The sequence below is a fragment of the Myotis lucifugus genome, unplaced genomic scaffold, assembly GCF_000147115.1.
Source record: "Myotis lucifugus unplaced genomic scaffold, Myoluc2.0 scaffold_69, whole genome shotgun sequence".
Lineage (NCBI taxonomy): Eukaryota > Metazoa > Chordata > Mammalia > Chiroptera > Vespertilionidae > Myotis > Myotis lucifugus.
In genome coordinates, this window is record NW_005871117.1 from 1,206,612 (window position 1) to 1,222,524 (window position 15,913).

Genomic DNA, 15,913 nt, shown 5'->3' on the forward strand with positions numbered 1-15,913 from the left:
AAAAGGAATGACCTAAACCCCAGGCTGTTTTAGTTCCCCAAGGCTTTTACCTGGTCACTCTTTATAAAGTCCAGGTCATAAAATGATCAGAGAAAGGAAGGAAGGAAGGAAGGAAGGAAGGAAGGAAGGAAGGAAGGAAGGAAGGAAGGGAGGGAGGGAGGGAGGGAGGGAGGGAGGGAGGGAGGGAGGGAGGGAGGAAGGGAGGAATGAAGGACCAGTTTACCAGAGCCTAGTGACTGGGGTTTTACCAGATACTAACTGACATAGAGGAAGAAAAATACCTAATGCCAGGCCCCGCTATTCCTCCAAATTAGGGGAAGGGGAATGCGCATGTGCAGTTCCCTCTAGACTTCCTGTCTCACAGAAAAGCAGAAAAAAGCTGAGTTTTCCTGGAGGTCACAGCCCAGGCACAGGCTCACTGAAATGATGAGAGTTAATTGCAGAACGATAGACTGCTTTCACCTCACCCACATGTACCACCACGCCAATCAGTTCCTGTATATCAGCAATGCTTCTCAGGGAAAGCTTTGCTTAAAAGCTCTTTTGCTTTAAAGCTTCTAGTGAAACCCAAAAACAATAGGGGAGGTAAAAACAAAGATACTAGAGGATATTTTAGCTTCTGATACCTACAGTCACAGTAAACAATGAATGTAGCCTACCTCCTAGTCAGATAAATATAAAAACCCACACGAAAGGCTCATTTACCTCCATATTTTTAACCCAATATATCACTTTTGACTTTCGAAAAAATTACAAGACATACTAAAAGGTAAAAACAACCCTTTTTGGAAACAAAGCTAGCATTGAAACCAGAGTTAACTAGTGCAGAGATTTAGAATGATCAGACCTGAAATTTAAATAACGTTGGTTAGTATGCTAAGGCCTGAATGGAACCAGTGATGACAGAGAAGATGGGTAATGTAAGTAGAAAGATGAAAATCTAAGAAAAAAATCAAAAGGAAATGTGAGACTTTATAAACACTGTGAATTAAGAATTCTTTTGAGCGCTCATCTGGGGATTGAACAAAGCTGAAGAATCAGTGAACTTGAAGATATATCCATAGAAACCTCCCAAACTAAAAGTAAAAAGAAAAATAAATTAAAATAAAATGGAATAGAATATCCAAGAACTATGGTTCAATTGCAAAAGATAGAAAATGTGCCTAATAGGAATACAAGAGAAGAAGTGGGTGACAAGGGAACAGATGAAATACTTGATGTAGTAATGATTGAGAAATTTCCAAAATTAATACAGACAACAAAACTCTGATCCAGAAAGCTTAGAGATCACCAGATATGATAAATACTAAGAAACCTACATCCAGGGATATCATATTCAGATACAGAATATCAAAGAAAAAGGTAAAATCTTGAAAAAAGCTAGAGGGTAGGGGCACCTTATACATGCAGGAAAAGGTTTAAAATTACACAAATCATGCAAGCAAGAAAGGAGTGAAGTAAAATAATTGAACTGATGAAAAGAAAAAAAATAGCAGCGTAGAATTCTGTATTCTGTAAGTAACCCTTCAAAAGTGAAGGATAACTAAAGACTTTCTCAGACAAACAAAAATTGAGGAAACTTATTTCCAGTAGGTTTACTTTGAAATACATGTTAAAAGATGTTCTTTGGAAAAGAGGAAAATGATATAGAGGAGAAACTCAGCTCTTCGTCAAGAGAGGAAAAATGAGCCCTAGTGGGTGTGGCTCAGTGGATAGAGCCTTGGCCTGGGGACCTAAGGGTCCCGGGTTCAATTCCAGTCAAAGGCATATACCGGGGTTGCAGGTTGCAGGCTTCTCCCTGGCCCGAGCTCTGGCCAGTCCTCGTGCAGGAGGCAGCCAATCCATGTGTCTCTCTCACATCAATATTACTCTCTGTCTTACCCTCTCTCTTCTACTCTCTAAAAATCAATGAAAAACTATCCTTGGGTGAGAATTAAAAAAATAAAATAAATAAAATAAAAAAGAAAGGAAGAATGCTAAAGAAAAAAATAATTGAGATTAAAATTAAATTTTTAATTTACCTAACAGATAGTAGTTTGTTCAAACTAATAATAGCAACAATGTATTCGGTATAATTATGGATAAATAAAATAAATGACAACAATGTTATAAGAGATGGAAGGGAGGAAGTGAGCAAAATCTGTTATAAAGAACCTGCACTAGCCATGAAGGAGTAAAGTGTTATTTCAAAGTGGACTTGGATTAGCTTTAAATTTATACTGAAAACTCTTGTAAAACCACTAAAATTTTTAAATAAAATTATATTTGATATAAGAGAAGAGAGAAAATGGAATCATATTAAATGTTCAAAAAAACTGTAGAAGGCAGAAAAAGAGTGGAAAACGAGAGAGAGAGAGAGAGAGAAAGAGAGAGAGAGAGAGAGAAACAGAACAAAGAGCAATTGTTCGAAATATTAAAATATGATAGCTATTAAGCCAACTACTATATCAATAGTAACTTTAAATGTGAATGGTCTAAGTACACCAATTAAAGAATGGATTTAAAAAATTAATGAAGAACTATATGTTTTCTATAAAAAACCTGTTAAGGAATGGAGAAAGATATACTATGCTAAAACTAATCAAAGTTTGAGTAGCTATATTAATTGCAGACTTAGGAATACAGGCATTACATAATAATGAAGAAGTTAAGTTTCCAAGAAGATATAATAATCCGTAATATGTATGTGTCTAACAACAGAGCATCAAAATACATGTGACAAAGCCTGATAGACCTCCAAGGAGAAACAGACAAATTCACTATTATACTTGGAGGTTTCATCATCGCTGGAACAGTAATTGACAGATCTACCAGGCAACTATATAAAAATAGATTTGAACAGAACAACACTATCAATCAACTGAATCCAGTTGACATTTATAGAATATTTTGTATAACAATAGCAGAATACATATTTTTCTTAAGCACACATGGAACATCTACCAAGTTGGACCATATTCTGGGCCATAAAACCTACCCTCACATATTTTTAAAACTATAAATTATAAAATGTAGTCTCTTAGGCCACAATGGAATTAGACCAGAAATCAAGAGAAATAGTTGCGAAATCCTAAAGTATTTGGAAATTAAAAAACACAAATCTAAATAACACATAGATCAAAGAAGTGTCAAAGGGTATTTTAAAATGTCTAGAACCAAATAAAAATGAAAATACAATATCAAAATGTGTGGGATGCAACAAAAGTCATACTTGGAGGGAAATTTATAGCATTGAATACATATATTAGAAAAGAAGACAGATCAAAATCAATAATCAAAGCTTCCGCCTTAGAAAAAATAGAAAAAAAGAAGAGTAAATTAGATCTAAAGTAAGAAGAAGGTAAGAAATATTTAAAAATTAGAGCAGAAATCAATGACATTGAAATAAAAAATCATTAATGAAAAATCAATTAAAACAATAGCTGATACTTGGTAAATATCAATAAAATAAACATTTAGCTAGGCTAATCAAGAAAAAAGAGAAAAAAAACAAATTACTAATATCAGAAATGATAGAGGGACCATCACTACTGATCCAATGGACATTAAGGGGATAACAAAATAATATTAACAACTCCATTCCCACAATTTTGATAACAAATATGAAATGGACAAATTTCTTAAATGACACAGTTCTTATCAATCACACTCCTAGGTATTTATTTAAATGAGGTGAAGGTATACATCCACAGAAAAACCTGCACACGAATGTCTATAGCAACTATATTCATAACTAACAAAACTTGGAAGCACCAAGATATCTTTCCAAAGGTGAATGAATCAACCAACTGTGGTACATACATATAATGGAATATTATTCAGTAATGAAAAACTAAGTAGTAAATGACTTAAAGGAACCTTAAGTTTATATTACTAATTGAAAGAAGTTAATCATCAAAGGCTACAAACTGCATGCCTCCAACTCTATGATATTCTGGAAAGCTAGTTGCCAGGGGTTTGGAAATGGGAAGAGAGGGAGTAATAATTGGTCGAGCACAGGGGATTTTTAGGGCAATGCAATTATTCTCTATAATACTGTCATGGTGAATACATGATATTATGCATTTGTCAAAAGCCATGGACCTGTACAACATAAAAAGTTAACCCTAATGTTAACTATAGGCTTTAGTTAATAATAATATATCAGTATTGGTTCATCAATTGTGACACATGTACCACAGCAATGCAAGATGTTAATAATAGGGAAAATTGAGGGAGTGGGAAGAAGGGGTATGTGGGAATTGTCAGTACTTTCCAGTCAACTTCTCTATAAACCTAAAAATAAAAATACTTTAAAAATAAAGTCTATTAAATTTTTAAAAGCACATGAAATTTTGGAATATAATTTAAGAATATCTAAGCAACAAGAAAGCCAAAGTATTAGTTGTCCAAGGCCAAGAAGGAGCCATCAGACTTAACCCCATAATTCACAGCACCCTCTGGTATGCCATTCATTTCATGCTTAAGAGCATAAGGCAAGTGGGAGAATCTGGTGTCATTAGAAAGAGTCAGGAATATGACTGTCACATGAAAAGGCAAAAATGTGTTTCCATCAGAGATGCTCTACTCGAAGCATGTTGTAAAACCATTTTATGGGCAGTCACACTTCCTCAATATTTATCAAGTCAGTGTAATATGGTGGGTTAGGAGGAAAGCTCAGGAGTCAGATGGCCTGGGTTTCATTTCTGATCACACTACCTATTTGTTGAATGATTCGAGGCAAGAATATCATGTCTTTGTGCCTCGATGTTTCATTTGAAAAGTGAAGCTACTAATACTACCTACTTCATAGAATTAATTAAAATAAATTAATTTAATGTGAAGTATCTAGAACATTGTCCTTTTGTAACATCTCCCTTTTGGGGTTGCACAAAGTACATTAATGTATTAAAGGCTCTGATAGGTCCTGTAGTAAAAATGTTCTGAACTGCTGATTTTCTAAATTCATTTGACCAGTCAATCTCTTTTTCAATTGATGACTATTAACATTCTGCACAATGGATGTTAATTGGCAAATACTTTGAGCAATGCTGTACCCAAACATCAGCTTTCTCTGCCCATTGTTTACCTCCTGCCCCTTGCTCATCATTGCTCACATGACCTAAATAAGAATCACAATCTCTTTTCCAATAATCCCTGTATTATTGGGCTGAATTCTCTTTTAAAGAGAGAGTTATTTGGAAGAGAGTGACCCTTCTGTGTCATCCTCTGGTGGATAAAATTTCCTCCTGCTGTTTGTGATATTCTCACCATCAGAAACCCTCAACAAAAGAATTGTAAATTTCTGGGTAGATGCTCAGCCCAATGTGGTCTGGTCTGTGTCACATAGTGAGAGCTGACAGCTTGTAAATATTTGATAACAATGGGTACCAAATACCATGTGAACCATTGGGGAGTTTCCCAACAAGAATGCTTGGGGTGTGGGGGTGGGAGCAGCAAGTACAGGACACTTAGTTGGGAAATAAAGTGGAGAGGAAGCCAACATTTCTAGAGTCGCTTCACTCCCCTTTTTGCTTAGAATATCCAATCACAAAATGGCCAAGTTCCAAGCAAACTATAACTAAAGAAACACAGCAAATGAGTATTGGCAAAGCAACATTGTTCATGAAGAAAAGTGAATAGCCACCATTTGTTTGCCGGCTCATAGGGCTGCCTTTAAAAGGAAGTCCTGGTTTGAAGGATTGGATCCAGTTTCCAGAGCTAGGAAATATATACCAGACACAGCACACCCGTGAGACTGTCAGAAAGAATTAGAGCCACTCTGATTTGGGAAAAGGCACTTCTCTTGGTGGCAGGAAGACTTATCTTGCTCAATGGCATGTCAATGTTACCACACACCATAGTCATACATTCTGCAGATGAAAGACATTATCCCACCCAGGAAGATAGCAGTTACTCCCCAAATGAATCAGAAGATGTCATCCTCATATGGACACCATTTGTGGAGTGTTTATATGAAAACTATGAAATTTAATCGGCTGGAGAAAATAATAAAAACACTTAAAAAAAGGCAAGTAGATAAAAAAATACAAAATGTTTATGGTTACCTTCAAGAGCTGTCTTAGGAATGTCATTATGTTTCAAATTGTGCTCCTAGGAACACCTGAATTGAGTATGAGAGTCTTAGAAGAAAATGTTCTATGGTCCAATTAGCTAAAGCATAGTCCTTGTTGGTAAATGACAATTTAAGCACTTTGATACTCCTAGAGTAAAATTTAAAAAAAAAAGCCAAAACAGCCTTGTTTCATTTTGGTTTATCCCAATTTTCCCTACAAGTATATGTACTTAGAACTTCTACTAAAATCATTACAGTCTAGTACAGTGGTCGGCAAACTGCGGCTCTCGAGCCACATGCAGCTCTTTGGCCCCTTGAGTGTGGCTCTTCCACAAAATACCAAGTGCAGGCGCGCACGTACAGTGCGATTGAAACTTTGTGGCCCATGCGCAGAAGTCGGTTTTCAGCCTGGGAGAGTCTATTTTGAAGAAGTGGTGTTAGAAGAAGTGGGGGGTGTCAGTCGGTTGGGCGACTGGAGACACAGTGCAGGCAGGCCTTGGGATACGCAGTGGCAGTGCGAGGGAGGGGCGCGTGATTCATTCACAAGTTGAGTGAGCCAGTCAGTCGGCAGTCTCATGTGCAGTGGTTAGTGCTAGTCGTGTCCGCAAATCGCGCCCAGGTGACAAAAGTACCTACTAGAAGCATAAAGTTACCTGTATTTTTCCAACCAGCTGCAAATCCTACAGGTATTTTTGTCATCAATTTAAGAATTGTAATTATTTTGTGTTGGTGGCTTTATTATTATAAAATGAAACTTTTTTTTAGGTAAGTTGAGATGGTTTGGACATATAGAGAAGATGAACGAAAGGAGATAGACGAAACAAGTATACAAGACGAGTGTGGATGGGAGAGTTGGAAGGGGTCGACCTCAGCGAACGTACCTCAATCAGATTGAGGACGTTTTTAGCAAAGGCCAGCTTACGAGTACCCTAATTAAGTTAATAACAATGTACCTGCCTATATAGTTTAAGTTTAAAAAATTTGGCTCTCAAAAGAAATTTCAATTTGTACCGTTGATATTTGGCTCTGTTGACTAATGAGTTTGCCGACCACTGGTCTAGTACATAGTAATATTAATCTTTAGTTATCAAGCTCTGTTAATCTTTAAACTAGGTCAGGTGACAAAATTAACAATATCTGCCCCTCCTGGTTGGATGGGCTACAAATTGTCATGGATATGAGTGTTTTGAGAGGCACAAAAGTTTGTACAAATACATCTCATGCACCATGTTGCTGAAGACTTGCAGAAGTGAGCTGTCCTGACTGGCAAGGCTAATTAGTTGAGTGAATTTAATTATAGCCACTGTTTGTTAGGCTTTCCCCAAATAAGATATTTTTTTCCCCCTGAACAAAATGTGGAGCAGAACAAAAGATGATAAAAGTTGTGGTTTATTTGAAGGGAAAAACAATAAACTCCACAAGCGTAGGCAAAGCAGATTTTCAACAATTAACTCATCTATTCCACAAATGTTTATCAGCCTTGCATAGTTAAGATTCTTTCTGTGATGAGAGATAGGAAGTCTAACCCAGACTGACGTGTGGCACATTGCATTTCCCAGAAATGGCCACAGTCTTATTTCCAGTCTCACGCGCTCTTCTGGAACACTGCCCTTCCACTACTCTTGAACCTGAGTTGTCCTGTGAGTGCTTCAACCAATCCAGAATGGCAGAACTGGTGCTGAGTGACTTTCCATAAAAGGATGCTGTTTCTGCCCGACTCTCTCTTATATTTGGGGTGGAAGTGGGATGTCCCTGGGAAAAGGTGGCACCATGATGTGAGCAAGCCCAGATTAGCCCATGAGGAAGGACCACCTGAAGAGACCCATATGGAGAGGAACCAATGCCTCCTGTTGATGACAAGCATCAACCACCATGCCTTCAGATGATCGCAGCCTCTAGCCCTCTGGCCACCACCTTTGACATCTGGTGGAAGCTTTCATGCCGAGCCCTGCCCAAATGGTAGATGTGTGAGCAAAATACATCTTACCATTGTTTTAAGCCACTAAATTGAGGGATTATACATCCATCTTCAGAAGAACAGGTCTCATAAAATAAAATGTTCAGGAGTGTTGCAGGGGCTCAGACAATGACATCAGAGATCCAGTTTTTTCCCTCTCTATCTCGATCCAGTTTCCCTCCTTGTTGATCCTCTTCTCTGCCCTCCAGGAAATAAGACAGTTGGAGTAGTGACTCAAATATTTCCAGATTTAGTCCAGGAAGGAATGGGCATCCTCCTCTATCCCAAGCACCCAAGAAGAGTTTCACACTATCTTCCTGGCTGTGATGAGGTCATGTGTCCATCTCTAACCTCATTATGGGTCCAGAGAAATGATTGGCTAGACCTGCTTTATAAGCCCACTGCACTGAGGAGGAAAGCATGTAGTTCTGGGAAAACTACAGAGACTGAGATTTAGGATTTAGGGCCAGGTGAGCTCCACGCAAAAATCAAGGGTTACTATTGGGAAAAGATTGCTTAAATACTAAACAATCTCAAGACAAGTACATATTTACTTATTTTTTGTTTATTTGTTTTTCATTAACTTTATTGGAGTGACATTCATTAATATAATTATATAGGTTTCAAGTGTAAAATTGTATGATACTTCACTTATATATTGCATTGTGTGCTCACCACCCAAAGTCAAGTCTTCTTCCATCACCATGTATTTAATTCCCTTTACCAGACCCACCCCCTTCCCTCTGGTAACCACCCTACAGTTGTCTGTGTCTATGAGTTCTTGTTTGTTTCTTTTCTTTGTTCATTTGTCACTTTCAGTTTTACATCCCACATATGAGTAAGGTGATGATATGAATTTGACCCCAAAGGCAAGGGAAGTATAGACAAAAATAAGTGAATGAGACTGCATCAAACTAAAAAGTTTCTGCACAACAAAGGCAACCTCCAACAAAACAAAAGGCAAACAATCAAATGGGAGAAGATATTTGCAAACAGCAACTCTGACAAGGGGTTCATATCCAAAATATAAAAAGAACTCATGCAACTCAACACCAAACAAACAATCCAATTAAAAATTGGGCAGAGGACCTGAACAGATACTTCTCCCAAGAAGGCATGCAGATGACCAGAAGATAGATGAAAAGATGCTCAGCTTCACTAGCTATGAGGGAAACGCAAATCAAAACTACAATGAGATCCCACCTCACACCTGTTAGAATGGCTGTTATCAACAAGACAAGTAATAACAAGTGTTGGAGAGGTTGTGGAGAAAAAAAGTATATTTTTAAAAAGAAATTTTAAAGTGTGAACTTTAAGCACTATTCTAAATAAAAAAATAAAAGTGAATGTTTTTTGAATGCTTAATTTGCACAAAGAAGAGTTTAAGTGCTTTATATGTTGTAATTAATTAAACCCTTTATACAGTGATGGCGAACCTTTTGAGCTCAGCATGTCAGCATTTTGAAAAACCCTAACTTAACTCTGGTGCTGTGTCACATATAGAAATTTTTTGATATTTGCAACCATAGTAAAACAAAGACTTATATTTTTGATATTTATTTTATATATTTAAATGCCATTTAACAAAGAAAAATCAACCAAAAAAATGAGTTCGCGTGTCATAGGTTCGCCATCACTGAACTAGGAGATGGATATTGTTAACATTATTTTACAAAAATGAAAGGAAGACACAAAGTTAGAAATTGACCGAGTCTGCATGATTAGCAAATAACAAAGGCAGGATTCAAACCAAGCTAGTCTGGTGCCAGAAGTTTCACTGTATTCACTGTACTACAGTCGCTTATAGCAATTTTAATATGTGCTAGAGAACAGAAATGAACAAATGGTGTGTTGGCCTTAGAAAACCCTCTTTACCAATGGAGGACAAAGATATGTGACTATATAATTGCAAATCAATGTGTACATTTCTCTAGTAAAAGTCAAGTGTTACAAGGGCTAGGAAGAAGGAGTAATACCCGCACTTAGAGTGGAGACCATACAAAAATATTGAAGTGATGACATTGAGTTGGCCCTTGAAATATAAATGGGGCTTTGCCTTGGGAAGGGGTAGAGGTAAGATGGATATTCCAGGCAGTGTGTGCAAGAAAAGATGGTGTATTTTCCTAAAAACTATCCAGAGTCCTTCATTCTTTCAAAACGTATTTATTAAGTAATTACTACGTAGCAGGCACACGTGTAGGGGACTTGGAGGTCCATCAATAAACAAAACAGACAAGGATTGGAACTTAAGTGCTATCAGCGTAAGGACAGTGCCCAGGCTTCAGCAAGAAACTGAATAGTCACATCTTCATGTCCTTTTAGGCAGGTGAGGACGGCCCTCTTATCCAAGACGTCTAGTTCTGATGTGTCTGTATTTCACTACATTTCCCAAAGAAGGAAAAGGCCAACTTTATCTCAGCTGCTTCCACCTGCAGAGAGCAAGAAAGTAATCAGGAAGGCCCTGTAAGAGGTAAAGAAATGAAAACCCTTCTCCCTTAGCTAAGTGTTGATCCAGGCTGGTACAAGCACAGAGCAGTTTGGTGTGTGTGTGTGTGTGTGTGTGTGTGTGTGTGTGTGCATGTGTACACGTGAGTGAGCAGGGTGTGCAGTTGTGCGCATGTGCATTGGCTGTGCCTCGTTGGAAAGGAGGCAATGGGGCTCCATTCCTCACTGGGGCTCAGCAGTCCAAAGCTTGGAGAGGCTGCCTGCGCATTAATCATGCAGGGAGGAGGATGGCATTTTAGTTTTCAGTCAATGACAAACTTTATTAGAGAAAAAGGAAGAATCAGGCACATCTGTTCCTCCCCAGAGTTCCTCACAAGGCAGGAAGTGTTCAGTGAAAGACTGGAGGAGGGAAGAACCAGCACCCCTTCCCCGGGGATAATTGAAGTGGTCTGTACTGTTTTATCAGGAAAAAATCTCACTCCCAACTGGCATCTCCAAAATTATGTACTGAAAATTTCCAAAGAAAGGTCACACTACTCAATGCGAATTTGGAAGATAATTATTCTTGTCGTCTCTTTTGGAATCTGAGTTCTGGGATTTGATTCAAAACTTTAGTCTCAAAAAAATAAAATTGTGTCTATTGACTTTTTCTTCCTGAACCCTGAATAGTTACACTCAACACTCTTTTTAAAAATCCTCATCCATCACATAGCAATTCCTTCCTTCCTTCCTTCCTTCCTTCCTTCCTTCCTTCCTTCCTTCCTTCCTTCCTTCCTTCCTTCCTTCCTTCCCTCCTTCATTCTTTCCACATATGTTTTTAGCCCCTGCTATTGGCAGGTCCTGTGCTGGGCAACAAAGCTATAGGATGGTGAGATAGACTTGGTCCCTGTGCTTGTGGAACTCAAACTACCTCATGACTTACCACTTGCTGTAAAATCTCAAGAAGGTACCTCCCTTCTTTGTGGCCTTATTTTCCTTAGAAGCAAAAGGAAGAGCCTCAACATCCTATAATATTGTGATTCTATCATTAATGTGAATGAACCATCAGGAAAGAAAGAAAGGAAGAAAGAAAGGAAGAAAGAAAGGGAGAAAGAAAGAAAGAAAGGGAGAAAGAAAGAAAGAAAGAAAGAAAGAAAGAAAGAAAGAAAGAAAGAAAGAAAGAAAGAAAGAAAGAAAGAGAGAGAAAGGAAGGGAGGAAGGGAGGAAGGGAGGAAGGAAGGAAAGGAGGAAGGGAGGAAGAAAGGCAACATTCCCAGAATCCAATACCTAAATTGAATAATCCCCACAGCCTTTCCCAATCTCCCTAAAGAGCTTCCAGTCAGAAGTTGGGGAAGGTGGGGCTGGGCAATGGGCAGAATAATCTCACTGACGAATGGGAAGAACAGAATGCCTCTAGCAGAAGGTCCTATTGTCTTCCTTCTATTTGGTCCTGACTTTAGCAGTGAAAGGCTCCGTGAGAAATGCTTACATCAAGTGGGACCCACTCACCATGTGCCAACAGCATTAATTTTCATGGAAATTACATTTAGAGTGCTTCATAATTGGCACTTTTTTGAAGGTAAATATTACATGTTAATATATAACACATTACCGTTCCTCTCTCATAATCCAATGCTGTTTTTTGGTCTAATTTTTAAATTCAACACTAGCACGTTTAGAGAGGACAATTGCTAACCTTCCCAGCTGAATTCATTGTAAGTCAATTCGGTTCTAACTGGCTGCTGCTCATCTTCACAGCTAGTTCTTCCCACTGTAGGAGCCATGTGTCCACCACGTACTTGAGCTCTCCACTCACTCCCAACCTAGGTCAGGAGGTAACTACAAGCTCAATTTTGATGCTCGGGGAACATGTTGGCTTTGAACATGAGGCTTGGTTCTATTTAACTTACTCCTGAGGCCAAATGTCCAGTTCCCATAACTTGGTCTCGCTTTAATATCCTATTATTATTATGGAACGATAGCTATGTTCTGGTTTTGCTGGAGTGCCCTGTGTGCAGAGCTTTGACTCTTGTGGCTGTTATCTGCTTTCCTTGGTCATTATTTGGCTCTTCTTTTAGTTCCCATCAGCAAACTGCAGCTGTTCACCTGCAGGTGAACTCTTCCCTGGACCATCCTGGACACTGTGCTGTTTGGGGTGCTCTGTTTCACCACCTGCTTGGGCTTCCCAGACTGGAAGGGGAGACCATCAGGTTAGAGATAAAGGGCTCATCCCGTGGCCCCAATTTACTGTACTGAGTACACTGGGGATTAAATGAGGAGCAAGAAAGAAAGGAAATAAAACTTACTACTGAAATTAACATGGGCTGGAATCTAAGGAAGAGAAAAGCATGAAGAGAGACTTTTATTAGAAAGAAACATGAAAAGCTTATTTTTTCCCCTTTTTTGCTATTCTAGAGTACTGACAAAATCCTACATGAGCAGGTTAAAGATGAAAAGGCTAAACTAACTCAACTGAATACCGCAGGCAGAATGTTTTGAAGCAGTAGACACAGGCACAAAAAGAAACACTTTCAAGCTAGAAATAGATGAACTCACATTGTAGTAATAATTCTTAGATAAGAAAATATGTGTGTCCCATTCTATCATTCAACAAAACTTTATGAAGCTCCTACTGTGCATGAGCCCTCTGTTAGCTACTCTGATCAAATAAAACATAGATCTGTAGAAAGATAACAACTGTGCAACCCAAGATAAAGAACAATTTGGGAGAGATGGGGAATGGATACAAATGCTAAAATATTAAAAATCTTAAGTATTCACTTGTTCTGCATTTGTAAAGGCCGTGTTGTTTTTTTCAGTGGCACTTACCTTCAGGACAGAAAAGAAACACTTTATAGTAACTTCCATTGCCTTCATTTGTTTCAAAGCCACCTTCCTACTGAGTCCTCAATGCCACCTTCTTACTGACTCCCCAGTGCACCAAGCTATAGAAATACAAATTTATGTTTCTGCTGAAATGGTGACCTCATGACTGATAAGTTGGCCTGGCTTGCCTCTGATTTTAGTGAATGTCAAATTCTTACAGTTTCAAGTCCTGCTGGGCTCAGGACTGGCTCAACCTAGAGAAATAGGTAGATGCAGAGCTGGAGATCTAAGACTGCTGGAGCCCTGAACCACGGTGCTTCATGCAGGAAGTTACAGGGTGAGCAGTTCAGCAGGTGGGCGCAGCCCCGCCACAATCTTTCTCCCCTCTCATCCCTGGCAGTCGGAAGCTGGACAGGCTCCTAATGGCTGCTAATGAGCATGATTAAAACCTGATAATGACTCATCCTAGGAGAAAATGTTCAGCCCTGCAGAATACAATCTCTGTATTATCTGCGAACCTCTCGCTGATGGGGCCTAGAGATTGACGGGCGTCCATTATGTGGAGGGTGCGAGGTTTACTGGAAATGGAAGGTACTTTCAAGTTTCACGGACTGTGATGCTCTTCTGCAGACATGAAGAAAGGCACCTTCCCTCCTCCCCACCCCGTAAAGCCCCAGCTCCTCCATTCTGGCAAGGAGAGCAGTCAGTCGTAGATTCCTAACAGAAATGTGTTATTTTCTGTGTAGATCTGATTAACACAGTGCTGTCGGATCTTTATGGTCAGGCCAGATTATATTACAGTCATGACAAGTAGTTAATGAATTTACATTGACTAATCCATACAATGCTAAAGATCTTTCTGTCAGGATTAATACCCTGAATGTGCAGGGCACTGTCTGATTTGTGGCTCTGCTCTTTGCACCGATGCGACCTGTGGCTGGTGTTTTTAATGTCCCATGATCAGAGCCAAGTGACAGACAGGATCTGGACACTGGGATTCAGAATTGTTTGGAGAATTTTGAAAACAAACAAGGGTGATCTTATTCTCTTATTAGGCATCTTGTATCTTGCTTTCTTCTCTTATAGAGGCTGGGCAAGCAACCTTGAGAACAAGTTGAGTCCACTGGGATTAAATGAGGAGCAAGAAGGAAAGGCAAGAAAACTTACCACTGAAATTAACATGGACCCGGACACCTCTGGAAGCAGCACTATCCTGGTCTTGCTCTTATCTGGCTCCCTACCTTCTCACCACTGCTTGCTCCGGTCCTTTGTTTCCTCTGCTGTGTCAACTCAGCATGATTCCCACCTCTTGTCTTGGTTAGACCTTGGGTACCTGCCATCCCCTCCGCGCCAAACATAACACACTCCAGACTACTCACCTCTTCCAGAATCCTGGCTCCCCCCTAACCATGACTTCACCTGCACCTCTAGCCTGCCTCAGTTCTAGCCACAGTGTCCTTCCACTAACATGCAGCCTGCTGATGGCCATCACTTGATGCTGGTGGAAGGTCCCTGTTATACCCATCTGGATGGCAAACACCATAATCAACAGGAGAACATGCCAAGCATGCCAATCCATCGCCCCATCCAGGAGGTCTGCACTGATTCCCATGGATCCGCTTTTCATCAAGTAGCACAAGTGCTTGTCCATGCTCGATAAAAAGATGTTCCTGGTCCACACTGCAAGGATCAGGGATGCCCCTTGTCAGGTCTTCCCCAGCGGGGCCCTGTTTTCTGGCAGCAGTGCCAGCACTAACACATTCATTGTGGGTGATGTGGGTAGAGGCAACCACTGTGGGATCAACTCTCTGAGAGTAGACTCTTCCAATGCCTTAACAATTCCTATAGCTTGATCTAAGCCTGTGAAAACCAGAAGATTTGGCTCCCGCTGGCTGTTTACTCTCATATTCAGGTCGTTAGAGGTGGTGAAAAATGTATTATATTGACCAAATAAAAGCCCTTTCTGGAGATAATATCTGGGGCAGACCCTGTGAACAATTGTCAAGGGAGAGAATGAGCGGGTGGGCTAATGGTCCTGGTGGCCGTAGTGTCCCTGTGGTCATTTGTACCTCAATTAGCTGTAAGTCCAAGGCTTACATACAACTTACACAAGTCCAGGAAGTTTGGTTTATACTTGAAACAAATGCAAGTTATAGTAGGAAGAATGGAAATGTGGAAATATCACTATAGAGTGGGGATCATGATGGGTGATTGAATTAGGCCTATCAAGAGTTGCAATTCCAGGCCATGTCAGCTAACCTGCACTGAGGATATGATAGGAGTTTTGGAAGCATTAATGCTTTTACTCTCTACAGCAACCCTGTGGGATGAATAAAATTGTTCCCATTTCCCAGGTGAAGAAATTCAGGGTCAGAGAATCTAAGTAGCCAGATCACACATGTAGCACTGGCAGAACAAGAATTTAAACTTAGGTCAGCCTGACTATCCCACTGCAAAACATTATGTCTTGAGGATGTAGAAGATGTTAATTCAATGCAAAGGTATGGAAGCTTCCTGCCTGAAAACCAGTGTCACCACCCTTAACTCTCACCTTCATCTCTTCTCTTATAGGGGACAATTTGGTGTTTGTGAGCCTCAGCTGGCTCCTCATAAGTGGCTAAAACAAGGCTATTGAGATATATCAGACAAGC

At 39.6% G+C, this 15,913-nt stretch overlaps 1 pseudogene; it reads right to left on the reverse strand.

The window, feature by feature from the left end:
* Positions 1 to 14,913, reverse strand: part of LOC102426175 — a 96,160-nt pseudogene extending 81,247 nt beyond the window's left edge.
* Positions 14,914 to 15,913: the final 1,000 nt, after the last annotated feature.